At 36.9% G+C, this 19,702-nt stretch overlaps 1 protein-coding gene across 2 annotated transcripts in view; it reads left to right on the top strand.

Annotated features, from left to right (window-relative positions):
* The window catches only part of ASCC3 (activating signal cointegrator 1 complex subunit 3), a 326,479-nt gene that overhangs the window by 297,411 nt on the left and 9,366 nt on the right, over window positions 1-19,702 (top strand). The window lies entirely within an intron of this gene.

A 19,702-nucleotide genomic window follows, 5' to 3' on the forward strand; every position in this document is an offset into this window, starting at 1 on the left:
TGTCGAGAAAAAAGTCTGGTGACTCAAATTAAGGATTTTTGAAGGAAAAGCAAATATAAATGCAATAAGATAACAATTTTAGTCATCCATTCAATCTAAATTTACTGAAGGTAAACTCAGTGCCAGGTACTTTGCTAGGTTCTGAGCATACAGCAGTGAACAAGACAGAAGAGAACCTGCTGTAATGGGCTTTCACTAGATATGGCGAAGACAGACAATTAAAAATATAAGTCAAGTGGTGATCACTGCTATTTTAAAATAATAATAAAGCATAATAAAGGATATATGGAGAAAGATGGAGGGTGCCATTTTGTACTATTTTTTAATGTGGTATTCTGGGACTGTCTTTCTTATGAGGTGACATTTAAGAAACAAAGGAAGGGAGTGAGCCGTGGGATTATTCCAAACACTAAGAAGAGCTAGTGCCAGGATTCATGTAGGAACTTACTAGGTATATTCAAGAAAAACCAAGGCGGCCATTGTAAAAAAGATGAAAAGGGGTGGGTAGAAATGAGGTCAGAGAGGGGTGGGAGTGGAAATTATAGATAAAATGGGGTCAGGTCACGTAGGGAGTTTGTAAAACCATGGTAAGGATTTTGGATTTTACTCTGAATGAGAGCGAAGCTGTAAAGCAGTGGTTCACTAATGGTTACGGTGGCTATATCTATGAGTATTTACCATATTAATGAAAATGGAAACATTCTCAAATATTTATTACTTCATTTTAAAGTAACACTAATATACCCATTATTATGTAATGATTTTTCATGAAAAATAACTATTTTCCAAAACAATTAGTGAGAACTGTAATAGCATTTTACATTTTTGCAAGTATCTTTCATGTCTAGCTTAATAGGAGTCAGCTAAATTCGTTTAACACCTTTTGCAAGCAGTCTGTTACAATATGGTGTTTTAATTGAAGTATATGAAGGAAATCCAGCCTCACTGAGATATGTAGTTTAAAGAAGGAAGAGTATTTTTATAGCCTTTTCAGAAAATTGTAGATATTCTCTGATACTGTACAAAACCTTGACATGTTATATTCCTTAGTTAGTTGCAATGTGGGATCTGAAACCGTATCAATGAACTTTATACCTTGCATGCTGTAAGGCTAGGCAGGAAATGATGGTGGCTGGACCAGGTTGGTATGGGTGAGACTGGTGAAAATTGGTTGGGTCCTGTATATTTTTTTAAGGAGGATCTGCTAATGGATTGGACAAGCGTTTTCAGGGAGAGCAAGGAGCCAAAGATGATTCCAAAGCTTTTCTCCAGAGCAAGTGGAAAGCTGGAGCTGCCATTTGCTGGGAGATGACTGGGAGAGGAGCAGGGTGGGAGAAGCACACCTAAAGGATTGAGCTTATAAGAGATTTTGATTTTCTACATTATGGCTTTTTGGACATTTATATATAAAAAACAATTTTTAAGATTTTCAGAAGACTGGTGTTTTTAAAGGTAGAATAAATGAGTCCTGTGAAGATTTGTGTATAGGCATTTGCAAAATTAAAGACTTAGAAATAACCCAAGCATCTTTCAGGTTATAGAACACTGCCAAATATTACAATTCCATTTATTGATTCTGTATCTGTGTAGAATATCTACATAAATATATGAAAATATATCTAGAGAGAAGATCCAGAGTAGTATTGACCAAAAGATTAAGTAGCCGTCTCTGTGTAGCAGCATTTGGGGTGATTTTTAATTTCTTCTTTATGCTTTTCTGAAATGTTTGAATGTTTTCAAACGAGCTGCTAACAATTTTATGATCAGGAAAAAAATAAAACCTTAATTTTATTATTTAAAAGAATAGGCCTGTTTCATAAAATAGAGTATGCACAAACTATCCGGAATTAGAAGGGAAATAAGGCTATAATAAACAAGTAAATTATTTTTACACCATTTTTGTAACTAACATTTGGTTTATCTCTCTAGGAAGATGGTTTGCCACTCTTTATTAGTCACACTTTATAAACGAAGGTTAAAGTTCCTAAAGTTTTAGCTGTGGCCCTGGATAATCATTTGTGTTTCCTCTAGCTATTTTTTCCCCCTCAAACACTGACCTGTTAATGAACTCAGGGGTCAGGAAGGGTTGGAGAGATGTTGCAGGAGGAATTAAATTTTTATACTTACAGGTATACTTAATAGGTGTACATATTTATATCATATATAAAAGTTACAATGTATATCAACTCATTCATACCTTTTCACCACTCAGTTAATAATGATTCAAAGGCTATATAATAATAGAAATTAGCGGTTTCACAAGGAGTCTATTTCTAAATTTACTGTAAGAGAAAAGGATTCAATCAGGTACTTTTAGCCTCTATTTCGATATTATGTACAGTTTCGTGGATATTTATATTTCGTGATATTATTTTAGTCCTTCTAAATAACATCTAAAGAGAAATAGTTTTCTCTTTAATTATAAAAGTAATACACTTCATTGTAGAAATTTGGAAAAACAGTGTATTAAAATTAAAGTCATTCATAGTAATTATATCTTCACCGCCATCAATATGAGGCTCTTTTTTTGTTAATGAATTTATTTTAATTCAAAAAATTTTTTTTAATTTTTTCATTTTGAAATAACTTCAGACTTATAAAAAGTTTGTAAAAATAGTACAATGAAATTTCCATATGTCTTTCACCCAGCTTCCCCTAATGTTAACATCTTGCCTCAGTACTGATCCAATCCTGTTAACTAATCTACAGACCTCATTCCAGTTTTGTCCGTTTGGATTTTATCCCACTAATGCCTTTCTCTGTTCCAGGATCCAGTCCAGGATCCCACATTGCATTTAGTTGTCATGTCCGCTTTAGTCTCCTTGACTTTCAGGACGTTGACACTTGCGAGGAGTATTGGCCAGGTATCTGATAGAGCTAACCCTCAGTTTGGGTTTGCCTGATATCCCCTCATAGTTACATTGAAGTTATATATTACTGGCAAGAGTACCATAGAAGTGATGTTTTGTCCTCTCGGTGTATCATATCGGGAGACTTGTGACATGGATGTGTGTTATTACCAGGGATGTTAACTTTGTACACTTGAGGTGGTGTCTGCCAGGTTTCTCCACTGTAAAATTACTTTTTTTCCTTTTGTAACTAATATGTTGTGGTGATATACTTTGAGATTATGCAGTTATCCTGTTTCTCATCATATTTTCCTACATTATTTTCATCATCCATTGGTGACTTTTGCCTGAAACAATTATTACTACTTTGATTTTTCTATTTTCCATCATTCCCAGAATTTCCATTTTCCCCCATTTATTTATTTACTTTATTCATTTATTTATTTATTTATTTATAGGTATAGGCTCACGAGTGTTTGTTTTTATTAGAGAGTGGTTTTAGGGACTAAAATCTGGGTGCTTGTTGACTCCATCACTATCTGGGTATTATTGCCTCTGGCCCCCTCAGTGGGCAAAGCTAGGAAATATAAGTATGTATACATAGACATCTATATCTATTTGTATATCTACTTAGCTGTGTGTGTGTGTGTGTGTGTGTGTGTGTGTGTGTGTGTGTGTGTGTGTGTTTGGGTATGTGAAAAACATTTGTATTCATAAAACCATGAGTTCATTCTAATACCTCCAATTCCAGTTTAACACCAAGGGTTCATTTTAGCCTTCCCCTTTTTTAAATTGTAACTCTTTTCTCCACCCGTGAGAAACTTGGCTCTCACTAATCAGAATATGTTTACTTAATTCCTCCATTCTAGCATACTCCTGATGTAGTTTTAGAATGACTAATGCTTACTCCTGCAAAAAAACAAGTTTACTAACTAGAGTACAGTAGTTGTGTATAGTTCTTTTTTGTCTTTGGAGGCTCAGAGTTTCTTTTTCTTTTTGCATTTACACAAATACACACTTGCTCTCTCACTTTCTTCCTTTGCACATTTTTATCATGTTATTTTATAACCTTTTTTAACTTAATAATTTACAACATTAAATATTCTTCTCAAGCATAATTTCTAATGGCTGCACTATATTTCTTCATAAGAAGGTCATAATTTACTTAATTAGTTCCCTGTTGTCAGACACTGTGTGTGCAGTTTTCCTTTAGTGTAAATTATAACATTAGTTATGCTTATAAATATGGATTTGGCTTTTCAGAAGCCACCTGGAAAGAAACTTAGTTGTAAAGAGATGGCAACCAGCTTCATATCCTAAATCCTCTCATTCCTGCAGTTTCTTTGTAAGATTGTGATAAAAGTAACAAGTCAGGAAGAGGAAAGAATATTAGGGTTGCTAATGGAAAATTCGGGGGGAAGTCATGATTTGATAAAATTTTCCATGACTGAGTGACAGTTTTCATTATTGTACCCTATTGTTCTCATGTGATACATGGATACTGTTGGCCTAGAAAGCATTGGTTCAAGCAGTTTTCCAAGCTGCAGTCCTGCTGGATGATTGAAAATTATACTACTGCCCTCATGGGACATCAGCATGACCTTGTGTTCTGTGTATGGGACTCGGTGCCACCAGCTCTTACTATAAATTCAGCTCTGCTCCTTAGATCCTTAGTATAAGGCCTTAGGCAAGTCACTGAACCCCTGCTGTCTGAGTAAAAATAACACCTTACAAGAGTGGGACATTAGTTAATATTTATAAGGTAAACAATGATTTGAGGACTCGAGGAACTAGGTCTATCTTGGTCTCCTCATTCTTAGTAATTCTTTCACTTCCTTGCTTTTTCATGGTCATTTAACTCTAAATTTTTTATTCCCTTTAATTTATAGAAATATACCTTTTACATGAGCTACCATTTAGATTATGAAAACTCTGTATGACTACCCGTGTCCTGGGGAATCTTTTACAAAAGAAAAACAGTTGTTGTAGTAGTATTCACTCTGGCTTGAGGTCAGAATGCACAGTATAGCCTGCCTTCTCTTCTTGTACCCATTTGAAATTATGTATCAAGGTCTTTTGTGTCATTTTTGGGTTTAAGGTGTTTTTGTCATGGTTCTTAATATTTTACTGTTACTAGCATTTCCATCTCCATCCCACCCAACAAAAATAAGAGTAAAAATTTCTGTACGTATCTCAAATTTTTTAAACCTGCTTAAAATACACTAGTTTATAAATTGAGCAGTTATGGAATTGATTATTCTTGCCATTAGTCTTTGAGATCCTCTTCTTGATTATGTTAACTCTAAAATATATTTATAATATGTAGTAAATGATGTGACATGTTTTGTGTGCCAGATGTACCCAAGAAAAACTTTATGTTAGCTTTTATGGGAAGATGATAAATAAGAAATACCAAAAATTAAAGTGACTTGCCTAAATTTTTCAAATTTGATGGCAAAGTCAGAACTGATGAAAAGTATCTGGTGTTTTGATTAGCCCCACACTGTTTTTTTTTTATCAAGGGACAAAGAAATTGGTTTTCAAAGAAGTCAAATAACTTAGTTAAAAGGTGATCTGTTGAGGCAGTCCATGCTGAAACCAAATGGAGATAGCAGGACTTTAAATCCTGCTCTAGTAGCTCTGATCTTTTCTAAGAAGTGCCCTAAGTCTTTACGTTAAAATCATCTTCATTTAAGTGAAAAATAACTAAATACCAAGCCAAATAGTATAAGAGTACAGGTTTATATCTTAGCCACGCCCACTACCTCCTCTGTGGTATCTACAGCAAAACTGCCCAGTAACTGGACACTTTCAGATGTTTAAGGAAAAAAGGGAAACCATGGCTCAAGGAGCTGACTCAGTGAGCTGAGGACCAAAGGGCTGTGTGATTCAAAGTGTAATTGTGCTGTCAGTTTGCTGGGTTAATTCTGGAAAGTTGCTTTCAGATATAGTAGAGGCCATATTTACCCTTCAGCTAATGCTATCTACCCTGCAGCCTAAGTTTAACAGATCAAAACATCTGTGTGCACAGTAATACTCTTAACGACTACAAGATACACCTCATGAAAGGAGAACACACACACACACACACACACACAGAAATATGACAGTGTAGATTGATTAGAAAGATCTCTGGAAACCTATGCTTCCAAATTGAAATTGGAATTAATGTATATTAAATGCCAAATTCAACCAGAATATTTGGAGAACTGCATACCATCCCTGTACCCCACACCAAAAAGTTGCTATTTAATGACGGTCCATAAGGCAGGCCATCATTAACAGTGATGCTGGTGAACATTTATTGAGGATTTTCTTTGTACCAGGCTCTGTTCTACTTGCTTCGCATTGCATAGACTCATTTGCCCTAATAATCCAAGGAAGTAGTATAATTATTATCCTTATTTTACAGATGAAGACTAAGTAACTTTCCCAAGATCACAGCAGAAAGAAAAACAATTTTCAGCATAGGTTGGATATATAATAAAAATTTATCTTACTGGGTTCCCTTTGCCCTGTAAAGATGGATCTAAAAATTGTACTCATGGCCTAGTCAGGATTTATTTTAAAATGTGAGAACTTCACAGGATTTTCTACATTGTTTTAGACCAAGAATTCCCACTAGAACATGAATAATATTTTTTAATTAATCCCTTCTTTTCAATGTATACTCAAGTCACCTCCCTTTAATTACTCTAGTTCCCTTTCAACAGACTGCCTATAATTACTTTAACCACTTTCCAAGAGGGACTTGTTAATATGACTGATATTTGTAATTGCTTTATTATATCACTCTATAGTGTCCAGTTGATATGTGTTTTGTTTCAGCTGCTTATGATCCTTCTCGAGGTTTTTATATCATGCTAGGTAACTCAGTGAATTAGCCATTTACTTCCTCAGAGTCTCCCCTAAAACTACAATAATTGGAAGTAATGGGGGAAAGATCAGATTGCTGATACAACCACAGGAAGGAAGAGGAATGCCATAATAATTATAAGATACTCCTAATAATAAGTAGTGATGCACACTATAATTACTGTGCTTAGGTTTACTATTACAACACACATACACACATTTTATATTCCTCTTTCATTCTTCACCGTTTGCCTTCTCTGCTTAGGTTAGGTTCTTGGCTTCTTTCACTGGGTAACCACCACCACCACCACTAGCGGGGCTCCCCTGGAGGCAGCTTTTATCCATCCCCCCGGTCCTTTTTGAAAAACTTCAAACGTCTAGTAACAATAGGCAATCTCAGAGATTTCCTGTCCCAAGATACAGAACTACCAATTCCTCCAAAAGATAACAGACATCTCCTCTTTACTATTGAGGGAGTGTGAAGTTCTGTATTCTGTATACCAAGGCACATGTTTCTATAGATTGAATTCATGTTCCATTGCACTAATGGAAGTAGGCAAAAAGGTAAACCAGGAGACTGGCTTTGAAAATAATTTAGGTGATTCAGTGCCTGAAAGGAAGACCTTTAAGGAGCTATGTTCTGGTGGGTAAGTTTCCATTGTTTCATAAATTCTTGCATCTGACTTTAATATACGAGCTGTCATTTTACGTCATTTTCTTTAAGGCCCAAGTTTTTTTGAACAACTAAGTTTCCAGCCTTTCTCCTCTTTCACACGAGATAATATGTAACTCATATACCACTCAAATTAATGTTATCATGTTCCAATAGGACTTATCAATTGTCACAAAAGGTGCTTGTCAAAAAATAACTTTAATAAGCTGCATAAATAGAGAAAGGGGGGAAATGTATGAACTGGTATGCTTTCCTCTATTCAGAAAACCCTCTTAAATTTGCAAAACCGAATCCCTAAAAGTTTATTGGTAGGGTTGTTGTTTAGCCCAAACTTCAAAACAATAATTTCACCTCTTTATCGCTCTAACAGTTTCTGATAAACTTAAAGTGCATTACATTTCAAATAACTAGTATCATATATTTTCTATAACCCACAGCTATTCTGAAAACACACTGTGTCTTCAAACTATTTTTTTAAGTATTTTAATCAATAAACTTAAGATATGAATGTATGCATATATTAGAGTCTGAGAATAGAAAAGAATAGGATAAGGGAAGCAAAAGAAGATACAATGATATGAATATTTTTTTATTGATCTGGTTATTTTAACTGAGAGATACTTTGACTATAGCTGGGTCTATATTTCTATTAACAAATGATCCCCATTTTTAGTAGATTAAAAAGCTAGAAATATTTGATGATACCAGGAGATAGAACTGCCATGGAGCAAGGCTAACATAACCTTTGAGGAGTATTTACCTATGGATGCACTAAGCACAGGCTCAGTGGGCTATAAATGTACTGAAGAATGTCAGTGTCAATTAAATGAACAAGTTCTAAAATCATAGAGTCAAATACAGTTAGCAGTGAAAATAGTCCAGGTGGTGCCGAGCTTAACAAAAGAAGTACTTGGTCAAATCCTTAATCCAATACTTGTAAGAAATGTTTTGATGTAGCAATGGTAGATAAAATCTCCTGTATATTCTTAGTAGAATCCTTTCACATTTTTTAAGTGCTTATAATTATTATGATTAGATCAAATGAAAAGCTTATCTTTAAGTGGACAGTACAGCACAATAGGCTTCAGAAAGCTTCTTCAAATCATTTTGAGAAAAAGATGGATGGATGATAGATAAATAATTTTTAGACTTCCAAAATTGGATTATACATACTTAGTAATCTACAAAGAGTTCATTTCTGCAACTGAAGTCTTTAAAGGATCCTAAGATGAAAATTACACTATTAAGTTTTAAATATATCTTTTATATTTTTATGGGTATGTTTCAAGGAATATTAATACTATGAGCATACATTTGGAGGATTCTGATTCATATTCAAAATATGCTGGAACCTTATCAATAACTATTTATAGTGTCACTGACTGTTAAGGTGACTTGAGCATAATTCTTGGCACATAATAGTTCTCAATATATCATGGGTGAATGGAATGAATAAATATTTCACTTTTTCCTTTCTAGTTCTTTCTTAAGAGAGGATTGAAAAGGGAGATTTACTGTGTGTGGATTCTCACAATGTTTTTAAAATTATCTGCCAAATCTGAATTGTCTACTAACAAATATAGTCTGTTTGTTGTGAACATTCATGTGACCTTATCAAATTCATAGAGACAGGGAAGTCTAATTCAGGCTGCTTTCCTGGCAAGACTTCCAGGAGCTCATATCTTGCCATAGAAGCCTAGTGTGGTTTCATTAATGGATGTCTATTTCAAAACAAATAATTTTAAATGAACTTAATCCTGAGTGATTATTCTTCCAGATGCAAAGATTCGCACTATGGTGCAGAATCATCATCCAGCTAGTGCTTATTTTATCCTGTATCAAAGTTACATTTTAATTCCACAATAGAACACCCAAAACACCACCTAAAACAAAGCACCATTCCCCACTACAGATGCAACACAGAGCTAATGCAGTTAGCATTTCCAAAACTAACACAAATGTGTGGATTTTGAGGTGTAAAACACCTTCACTTACTCTTGTGGATTTACAGGTGATCTCCCTTCAAGGACTATAATATAATTTGGAAGGCTATTTCCCCCTGGATGACTCTACCTGTAAGCCTTTGAATGACAATTTGGTGCTGGTTTATTGATGATATGATGCTATTATGAAGGATCCTTCTACCTCCAGCTCTTCTCCTCATACCCACATAACAACCCTTTTCCCGGTTGGGGCTGTAGGAAATGAGTAATGCTTAACCCATTTGTGTGATCAATTCACTTAAGCAGCTACTGTGAAATGTTAATCACAACTTTAATTTGTACTGCATTAGCATTTTGATTAACTTGTAGGCTTGCTAGCACACTTGAAGCGCTTTTACTCATAGTTACAGCTCGGAAATGACTTTTTGATTAATTAAGTTTGTTAGACAGCAGCTGAGCTTCCTGAATGCTAACCTTCTGGGGGTAAAAGTTCAGGAGAAAGTTACTGTGAACAACTGTTGCTATTGAAAAAGATTCTTATAAATGTACTTATAGCATTTTAATTATTGGCAAAATATTGTATCATTACTTGCAGCTGACCTGAACCTTTAAAGGAGTGTGCCTTTCTGTCAAGAAAGCTTTTCTTCAGGTTTTCCCATCATTGTAAAACTTCTGGGAGCTCTTGAACTAAATAGCGCAGTTTCTAGCAAATGTCTAACAACTAATGTTTTAACAGACTGCCTAGGATGAATTTCCATAGTTTCTTTTTCAAGTAAACTTTGTATTTTAGAATAGTTTTAGACTTACAGAAAAGTTACAAAGATAGTACAGAGATTTCCTGTATATCCCACACTCAGTTTTCCTCTGTAATTAACATCTCACATCAATATGGTACATTTGTCACAATTAATGAACCTTTATTGATATATTATGATTAACTAAAGTCCATACTTATTCAGAATTCTTTAGTTTACTCAATGTCCTTTTTCTATTCTAGGATTCCATTCAGGACACCACATTACATTTAATTGTCATGTCTCCTTAGGCTCCTCTTGGCTGTGAGTTTCTCACACTTTCATTGTTTTTGATGATCTTTCCATAGTATTTTGCACTTTCATGATGTTCCATAAGTAACAACTTGGTTTCTATAAATTAATGAAATTTTTTTTTCTCATTCTGGACCAAATAAGTCTTTCTCTTCAACTCTGACCACGTATCATGTTTATGTCATTTCATTTGAACAGATGTAGCAACATTTTCTAGCCATTTCAACCTTCCTCGTGACCTTATTTTCATGTGGTTTTTGCAATCCCTACATTATCAGTAGATACGTTAGGATGACTATCAGGAGATGTGAGGAAAAGGAGAAAGTTTCCTTGAAGAGGAGAAAGGATAAAGGGAGGAAGAAGAGAGAATGCAGGTCATCAGAATGCTGAGGGAGTAGAGAGGCTGGAGCATCTCCGTCCGCTCCATATGTTCACCCTACAGCCACAGCTAGAAGACACTGAGGACTAAATTCACAGACTTTGCAAACTGAAGTTTAGAAAGTTTTTAACAATGGATCTTAAAGCTACATCTCATTATGCATCTGTTAACATGCCTCTTGATGTACATTGAAAATGATAGTTTTTCTTTTAGTGACCTAAGTCAGTGTTGCTATTTCCTTGCAATGAAGTTGACTTAATTCAGTCACAGTAACTTGGATTATTTAAACCCAAAATTCAATCATGTTTCAAAAGATATTTAATGCCTGCATATCAAATATTAAGATGTAGTTTCATAACCAACTGGTGGATTAAAATTTATTTTGAAATTTTAGGTTTTCAAAAATCCTGTTGACAATATTTGTTCAGAGACAATAATCAGTTAAATGCATAATAATTTTGTCTGGAGTCTGCATTTTTCTGTTAGGTAGGGAAAAAAAGGATAGATGTAAACCACTTTAAATCCTCCTTGAAATAAGACAGGGTATATGTAAATCATTCAGAGGTTGTGGAATATAGTGTGATGAGCACAGAAAATGAAATTAGAAAACCAAGATCAAGTCTTAACTTACCACTTTTCACCATTGCAATTACAGTCACTGGACTTATGTGAGTTTCAGTTTTCCCATCTGTGAAAATGAGACAGTACTAATGTCTGCCTCATACTTGGTATTAAGAGCTATTTACAAAAGTATTTTAGAGTCTACACACTACTGTACAAATATTTTCATCACACTACATGTGCATACATACTGTCTGTACAGTTTGTATATATTTCACTGCTACTTTTCACAATAATTGAATGAAGTGTATTTGATACAAAACACAGATACGTTGTCAAGCTTGCATTTTTAAGTATAATCTATAGTAGCAGAAAACGAGGGACAATATCTGTAGATTTGGATAAATCTATCCTTTGCAGGAATAGTTAACATCACCATGAAATGTGGTTGAATTTAAGTGCCAAGACCAAGCTTGATATGCTTAGGGAATTCTTGAAATCGATTCAAAATAAGTATTGAGGACATGAGGTGTATTCAAGTCAAAAAGCATGCCGTTGGCTTCAGGACCCTTACAGCCTAAAAAATTCTCTTCCAGAGAGTGTCCATTCTCTGAACTCTAGTTCATTTTGATTGTGGGGATGAGGGGCAGGTTGTTTCTGGTGGGGGTAGTGGTGGTGGTTTTACCTTTGCACAAAGCCAGGTTCTTGAGTTTAACCTGTGACTTCCACATGAGGATGAGATCTGGGCTGTATACAGTATGTGTACCCCTCTTTGTTTTTGCCTCTCCCTCTCTCCTCACCCATCTCGTCTCTCCTTTCTTTCTCTCTCCCTCCCTCTGTTGCTCTCAGTCAGACTTAGGCAGACACAAACACCACCTCATTTCTACATTCCCTGTGAAACTCCTGAGCTGACTCATTCTTCCTGTTTTTCCAATAATCAAAGTCTACCTCCTCAGAGCTCTCCAATCTTTCTTCTCAGATTCCTCCTTCTTTTACCCCTGTATATTTTACTTTGTGTCTGTAAGATTCCTTTTTCAACCGTGTTCCTAAGTCTGGATCTCTTTCCCCACCTTCCTCAAACCCCAGTTCACAGCCTTCAGCTCCATTCCAGCTCCTGCGGTCACCAGAGTGGCTTCAGCAGATGACCTTTTCAACACTGTAATCGCATGCATCCCAAACTCCTCTGCTCTAATAATTACTCTATCCACACCACTTTTGCCATCACCTCCATGGTATCACCCTCTGACTCTCCTCTCTCACCTCACTTCTTTACCCATCAGCTTGACTGAACGTTTCTGTTACTCACCAGCCAGGCATCTCTCCTCCCCTTCCTGATCCCTCGGTCCAGTCCTCAGTTCCCTATGACTTCACTTGTCACTGGCCCTAGAGTTGTCCATTTCAACAGTGATGTCACCAGTAACCTAAAATCTCAACGTCCGAATTCTCTGCTTTCACACCCAAATTAATCCTACTCATTATTGTCGGAAACAATCACAAAACATTTCTAATTATTTCTACAATTTCTACTTGTTTCTTATAATTTCTATAATTATTATTTCAACATCATGCTGTTGAGACTCAACACTGCTCTGGTTTTTATTCACATCATTAATTCCCCCAGTACTTACTCCAAACCTTTTCATGCTCCTTTACAGTGCTTTTTCCCAGGAGGAGGCATCACCTCCAACTCACAGAGGTGACTGAGACCCTGTGATACGAGTGCTATCAATTTCCATTCTCTTCCTTCAGAGCTTCCCTCTCTCCAGTGACCTTGTGTGAGGTCTCAGTGACCTGCTGAGGCCTCTCTTCTCTGTGAGGCCCTTGCTCACACGCCCCGGCAGTGGAACCCTCTTCTGATCCCAAGAGGGTCTTTTCTCTCTGCATCTTACTCTGTGCCTACTGTAGACTGCCTTCTTTTTTGACTTAGGCTTTTCTGCCCCTAACTCCAAGGGTGTTACAGTCCGTCTGGAAAGATAGAAAGTGAACTTTATAAAAACAAGCAACACTATAGTGTGAGTATATTGGCATTTTATTGATGAAAGATTAAAGCTTACAGAAGATAGACACAAGCCTAATCAAACTCCTTGGTTTTTAAAATTTTTTAGATGAGAAAAACAAATACCATTAAGTCATTTGCCTCAGGTCTTACGGTTAATTTAAAGGCACAAGCCTCTAACCTCTGAGGCCAAGCCTCTTTCTAGTATACCACACCATCTTCAAACCAGTATCAAGAGTTCATGAATTATACATCTGTTTATACTTCATCCAGACTTATTGTTTGCTTTAAACATTGTCTTGTCGGGAAACCTTCTCAAAGTCTCATTTTATCTCGTAGCACATTCATCAAGGAATCTTCTGTTCTAATCTAGGACCCGATGGAATTCCACACACTTTCCTCTCATCCTAAACTTTATAGGCAGCGTCCTATACTGGTTAAAAGCAAGCACTTTGGAGTCAAGCTCCCCAGAATTTGAATCCCAGCTGTACCAATTAACCAGAGCTATGCAGCTTTAGGTATATTTCTTTCCCTCTCTGAGCTACAATGTCTTCATCTGTACAATGGGTTTTCGTTCAGTAACTTTCATAAGATGGTTATCAGAGTATCTGACAAACAGTACATGCTTAACAAACAACCACTGTAAGCAGTTACTTCAGTAGTGCCCTTACGAGTCCCTTGCATGCTCTTACCCCTTTGTTCTTTCCTGTGTTTCCTCATCTTATCTCCAGGTAACTGCCGCTCTGCTATCCTCACCTCTGCCCCAAAGATGCTCATTTTCACTATTCTGGCTGCCCACTTTGTGCCCAGGATTTCTGAGTCCACATCCCTAGCCCATACTCTCTCTCCAGAGCTCATTTATACCTGGGCTTCTCACCTGGCTTCATAGTGGCACCTCGGTTAAAATGCGTTCAAAACCACACTCATTGCCTGCTTTCCTGTAAATAAATGACAGCCCCACAGTTTCTGTTAATTATGGTAAGGTTTTATTTGTGGTGTAACTTTATAAATCAGTGCAATGCTAGGAATCAGATTTGCACTCTCACAGCTGGAAATGACAAAGAATTCTGAGTCAGCAATCAATTGAAGTTGATTTCAACTTAGTAGGAGAAATTCTCATGCGTGGAGTCGGCCTCCACCCATTTTTTCCCATAGACTTAGAATCATCCTAGCTGTGTCTGATAGGTAGCATGCCCAGTAGAAGATGAGTAAGAGGTAAAGGGGGTTCAACATTTGCCTAACGTTAATGCTAAGGTGGAAGAATGTGCCGAGTTTTTTCTCCTCGGTGTACTAAAGCAACCTTTTGTTGTTTGAGTATTAAATCTCTGTAAGGAACTTTGAGGTGTCTTGGGGAACTGAGCCATGATCTCCAGCTGTTACCAAAGCCAGCCCCATTCTAAGGAGGAGCATATACCTATTAGTTCTTTTTTTTTTTTAATACAATTTTTAAAGGTTACACTGCATTTACAGTTATTACAAAATGTTGTCTGTATTCCCCGTGTTGTACAATATATCCTAGTAGCCTGTCTCACACCCAGTAGTTTGTACCTCCCACTCTCCCACCCCTGTATCGCCCGCCCCCACTGGTAACCACTAGTTTGTTCTCTATATGGGTGAGTCTGCTTCCTTTTGGTTATATTCACTAGATTGTTATATTTTTTAGATTCCACATATAAGTGATATCATACAGTATTTGTCTTTCTCTGACTTATTTTCATTAGCATAATGCCCTCCAAGTGCATCCATCTCACTGCAAATGGCAAAATTTCATTCTTTTTTATGGCTGAGTAGTATTCCATTGTGTATATATACACCACATCTTCCTTACCTGTTCATCTGTCAGTGGACACTTAGGTCACTTCTATATCTTGGCAGTTGTACATAATGCTGCTATGAACATTGGGGTGTATGTATCTTCCAAATTAGTGTTTTCATTTTCTTTGGATATATACCCAGGAGTGGGATTGCAGGATCATACATTAGTTCTATTTTCAGGTTTTTTTGTTTGTTTGTTTTGTTTATTTATTTATTTATTTATTTATGGCTGTGTTGGGTCTTCGTTTCTGTGCAAGGGCTTTCTCTAGTTGTGGCAAGCGGGGGCCACTCTTCATCGCGGTGCGCGGGCCTCTCACTATCGCGGCCTCTCTTGTTGCTGAGCACAGGCTCCAGACGCGCAGGCTCAGTAATTGTGGCTCAGGGGCCCAGCTGCTCTGCGGCATGTGGGATCTTCCCAGACCAGGGCTCGAACTCGTGTCCCCTGCATTAGCAGGCAGATTCTCAACCACTGCGCCACCAGGGAAGCCCTATTTTCAGTTTTTTGAGGAACCTCCATACTGTTTTCCACAGGGGCTGCACCAATTTACATTCTCACCAACAGTGCACGAGGGTTCCCTTTTCTCCACATTCTCGCCAACATCTATTTGTGGTCTTTTTGATGATAGCCATTTTGACAGGTGTGAGATGATACCTCATTGTGGTTTTGATTTGCATTTCCCTGATGATTTGAGATGTTGAGCATCCTCTCATGTGCCACTTGGCCCTCTGCATTTCCTTTTTGGAAAAGTATCCATTCAGTTCTTCTGACCATTTTTTAATTGGTTGTTTCTTTTTTTGATGATGAGTTGCATGAGCTCTTTCTGTATGTTGGATGTTAACCCCTTATTGGTCACATCATTTCCAAATATCTCCTCCCATTCAGTAGCTTGTCTTTTCGTTTTGTCAGTGGTTTCCTTTGCTGTGCAAAAGCTTTTAAGTTTAATTAGCTCCCATTTGTTTATTTTTGCTTTTATTTCCTTCAGGAGGTGGATCCAAAAAAATATTGCTGCGATTTATGTCAAGGTGTTCTGCCAGTGTTTTTTTCCTAGGAGTTTTATAGTATCCGGTCTTACATTTAGGTCTTTAATACATTTTGAGTTTATTTTTGTATATGGTGTTAGAGAATGTTCAAATTTCGTTCTTTTACATGTAGCTGTCCAGTTTTCCCAGCACCACTTATTGAAGAAACTGTCTTTTCTCCATTGTATATTCTTCCCCCCTTTGTCGTAGATAAATTGACCATAAATTCATGGGTTTATTTCTGGGTTCTCTATCCTGTTCCATTGATCTATGTCTGGTATTTTGCCAGTACCATACTGTCCCACCTGTTAGTTCTCATCTACCAGGAAGACTTCTGTAAAAGACAGTGAGACACAAGGAGTCCATCCTAGGCTCAGTCATGCAGAAGTATGTCAGAGTGACCTGCCAGACCCTCAAACCCATTTACCTGGACCATCCCTTAGCCTTAGCCCCTTCAGGTACCTACCTGCATGGTGACACGGACTTGTCCACTCAAACTGAGAACGAGGCCCATGTCCTCCAGTTTGGCCTGGGCTGCAGGGTCTGTCTTTGGCCTTATGTGTCCCCTGACTTTCTTGCAGTTGCTCACCTCTGCTGATGAACAGTTCTGCCCATTCCATGCATTTGCTCCCCACCTTACATGCCCTGCTCCTCGAATCCCTGTACTACTCAGTGCAGAAATCAACCCCCAAAGGTCCAAAGGAAGTCCCTCTGAGAAAGAATGAGTTGTTTTAGGGTGTTCTTTTCATCTCATCATAGAGGAACGTTAAAAATAGGTACCTGTTTACTGAGATCTAATATTGAGACCTAATAGATCTATACTGTTCCAGGCAGTATAGTAGATATCTTACATCGTACATCATCTCATTTTACCCTCATCACACCCCTATATGGACATATAACACCCTTCTATCAGTGAGCAATCTAGCGGTCATAGGGATAAGTGATTTCCCAAAATTTACACAAAGTAAGTGGGACAAAATTAGGGTTGAAACCTATGTCTGACATCAAAGCTTGTAATGTTTTCCTACGCTGTGCTGCCTTTGGCAGATGTGCAGTAACTTAGGTAGAATGTTTGTTATAATTATTGTAATTGGATGTTTACCAGTATTCTTTAATAAATTGAATATTTCTTGAGTGCTCTGTGCTAGGGCTACAGTTCCAAAGACTACTTCCAGAACCTTGCCATCAAGGAGTCTATATTTAATGGGCACATGTGTAAACAAAGTTTCACAATAGGGTAGTGGTGGCATGTGTCAAGATTAGCAGATACATAGGAAAAGAAGTGCCTACAGTCCATCAAGTAGCCTTCACAGGAGGAAGTAACATTTGAGCTCAACTTGAAGGATGAATAGGAATTTCCCAGGTAGACATGGTAGAGGGAGCAGGATTGGTAAAAAGAGAACCTGCAGAGAAGCATTAGCTTTTGTCCTCTACACAGTGTGGAGCCATTGAAGAAATTTAAGCAGAGGAATGACATGATCAGTTTTACCTCTGTAAAAATGTACTGTGGTAACAATATAAAATATGGATTGAAGAAAAATTAGATGAGAATGAGGATAAAGGGATATTTATAATATTGCAGGTAAGAGTTGATGAGGGTCTGTGCTATGGCAGTGGCAGGAGGGGGCAGAGAAAACAGGACCCACAAGGGAGTGGTTGGGCAGAGCTGTGTGGCAACATTTTGTTCAGCACATTTGGGTAGTCACAACCTTCTCTCATCCTGGATTCTTGGTCTCCCTACCTGCCTTTTCTTGAAATTAAAACAAGATAAATAATAGTTTTCAATTCATGATACAGCCTTTTCATTTACTTCATGTAAGCAATCACTTTGCATGATTTTTTACGTTTCACATCTGGATCATACAAAGAAAGATTGTGGGGAACTCTCATAAATTTTATGAAATCTTTCAACTTCATCATGAAAACTTCAAAGTTAAAAACATATGGTCCGTCCATCCAGCTCTTCTAGTATGTGAGCTTGTGGTCTGGAATTTATTTCCAGTCAAGTTGTAATGTAAAAATCACAAGTAAAATCACCATAGTTACTCCACATTACAACTTCTGACATCATCATGATACTGCATTACTCATGAGGTATAATTACTCATTTCTCTTCCCTTACGGAGTTCGCGAGTTGTGACTTGTGAACTAATACTTTTATTTTTGTCTGAGTAGTGTTCCTCATGACCAGCTTGTCTCGTATACTTCAAAGACAAAGTGTTTAAATCAGTTGTGCAGAGAAATAGGAAGAACAGAAGTGGACTTTCCCTAGATTTATAAACATATACCTTTGTACATGTACACACTTTCATATGCACACATACACATATACATACGTGTAAGTATATCTATTATACCAACCATTAGGCTTTATGATGTACAATTAGTAGGCTCATGGGTGCTAAAGACCAATTTGACCATTCCGTCACGCTAACCATGGCATCCAGAGACGTGGATCCATTTCCCTGTAATGTGTGTAAAAAGACCACAGATTGGTTTAGCCAGATGTTTTTTAAACTATTTTACTTTTCGTAAATTAGAGAACCCAGAATAGGAAATTCAAAACTTAGAAGGAAGATATGTCTGATTCAGTAGTACTAAGTAGTATGGCAAATCAATTTTACTAACATAATAGACCTTTAAGAACCATTTCTAAAAATGTACTAATAGATTTTGTACAACATTTTATAAATATTTTACCATCAGTGAAACGGTAAAGTATCATTTTAGGCATTTACGAGGTACATCTGATTTCTCTTACCCTCATCTCTTCATTTCCCAAAACAAGAGAGTACACTCCTAAAACTGTATAAAGTAGCTGCCTCAGATCATGATATTAACTTATGTGTCTTTAAGTCAGCATTCACCAGAATCTAATTTAATTGAAATAGCTTTGCCTGTGTAAACTTCTCCTTTGTTTAAATAAGATTTCACTGTTTAGTTTTGCCTTAAGCAAATGCAGCCGTTTGTTTGTCCATAAAACATTGGATTAAATGTATAGACTAATATGAATAGCTTCTCATCCTTCCACATGTACCACTGGTCCTTCCCGCTTTTAGTGTGTGGTATAGTATTTTCATTGAAAACCAGGGCTCTGCCTTTAGCCTGCTCTCTGGGGAAAATTAATTTTTGGCAAGAAGACTTCCTATCACCTTGCCATTATTGCTTTTAAATTTGGAAAAGACTACCTGAGATTTATGCTTTAAACGCGGCAACTAGTGCTCTTGATACAGTGAATTATAAAGGTATTTACTCTCAAAGTACACTGAGTTTTTCTCTTTGTTTTATTACTAGGTGCCAATATTATCTGCTTATCTTTGCTGACCTAAAAAAGTTAAATATTTGGCGCTTTGTACGAAGTAGTGTGCAAAAAATGCGGTGAGAGGTTCAGTGTGTTCCCTCCAATCCAACTGTAGTTTATTTTTTGGTTTCTATTTTAATTAATAGTAATTTAGAGGTATAATGCTCGGGGGTTTTTGTTTGTTTTTTGTTAAGACTGTTTGTTTTTTGTCATCAGACCCCCCACAGAGGGGGCAGGTGCCATGATGTATAACATATGCGT

The sequence above is a fragment of the Balaenoptera borealis genome (assembly GCF_965194805.1).
Source record: "Balaenoptera borealis genome assembly, chromosome: 9".
Classification (NCBI taxonomy): Eukaryota; Metazoa; Chordata; class Mammalia; order Artiodactyla; family Balaenopteridae; genus Balaenoptera; species Balaenoptera borealis.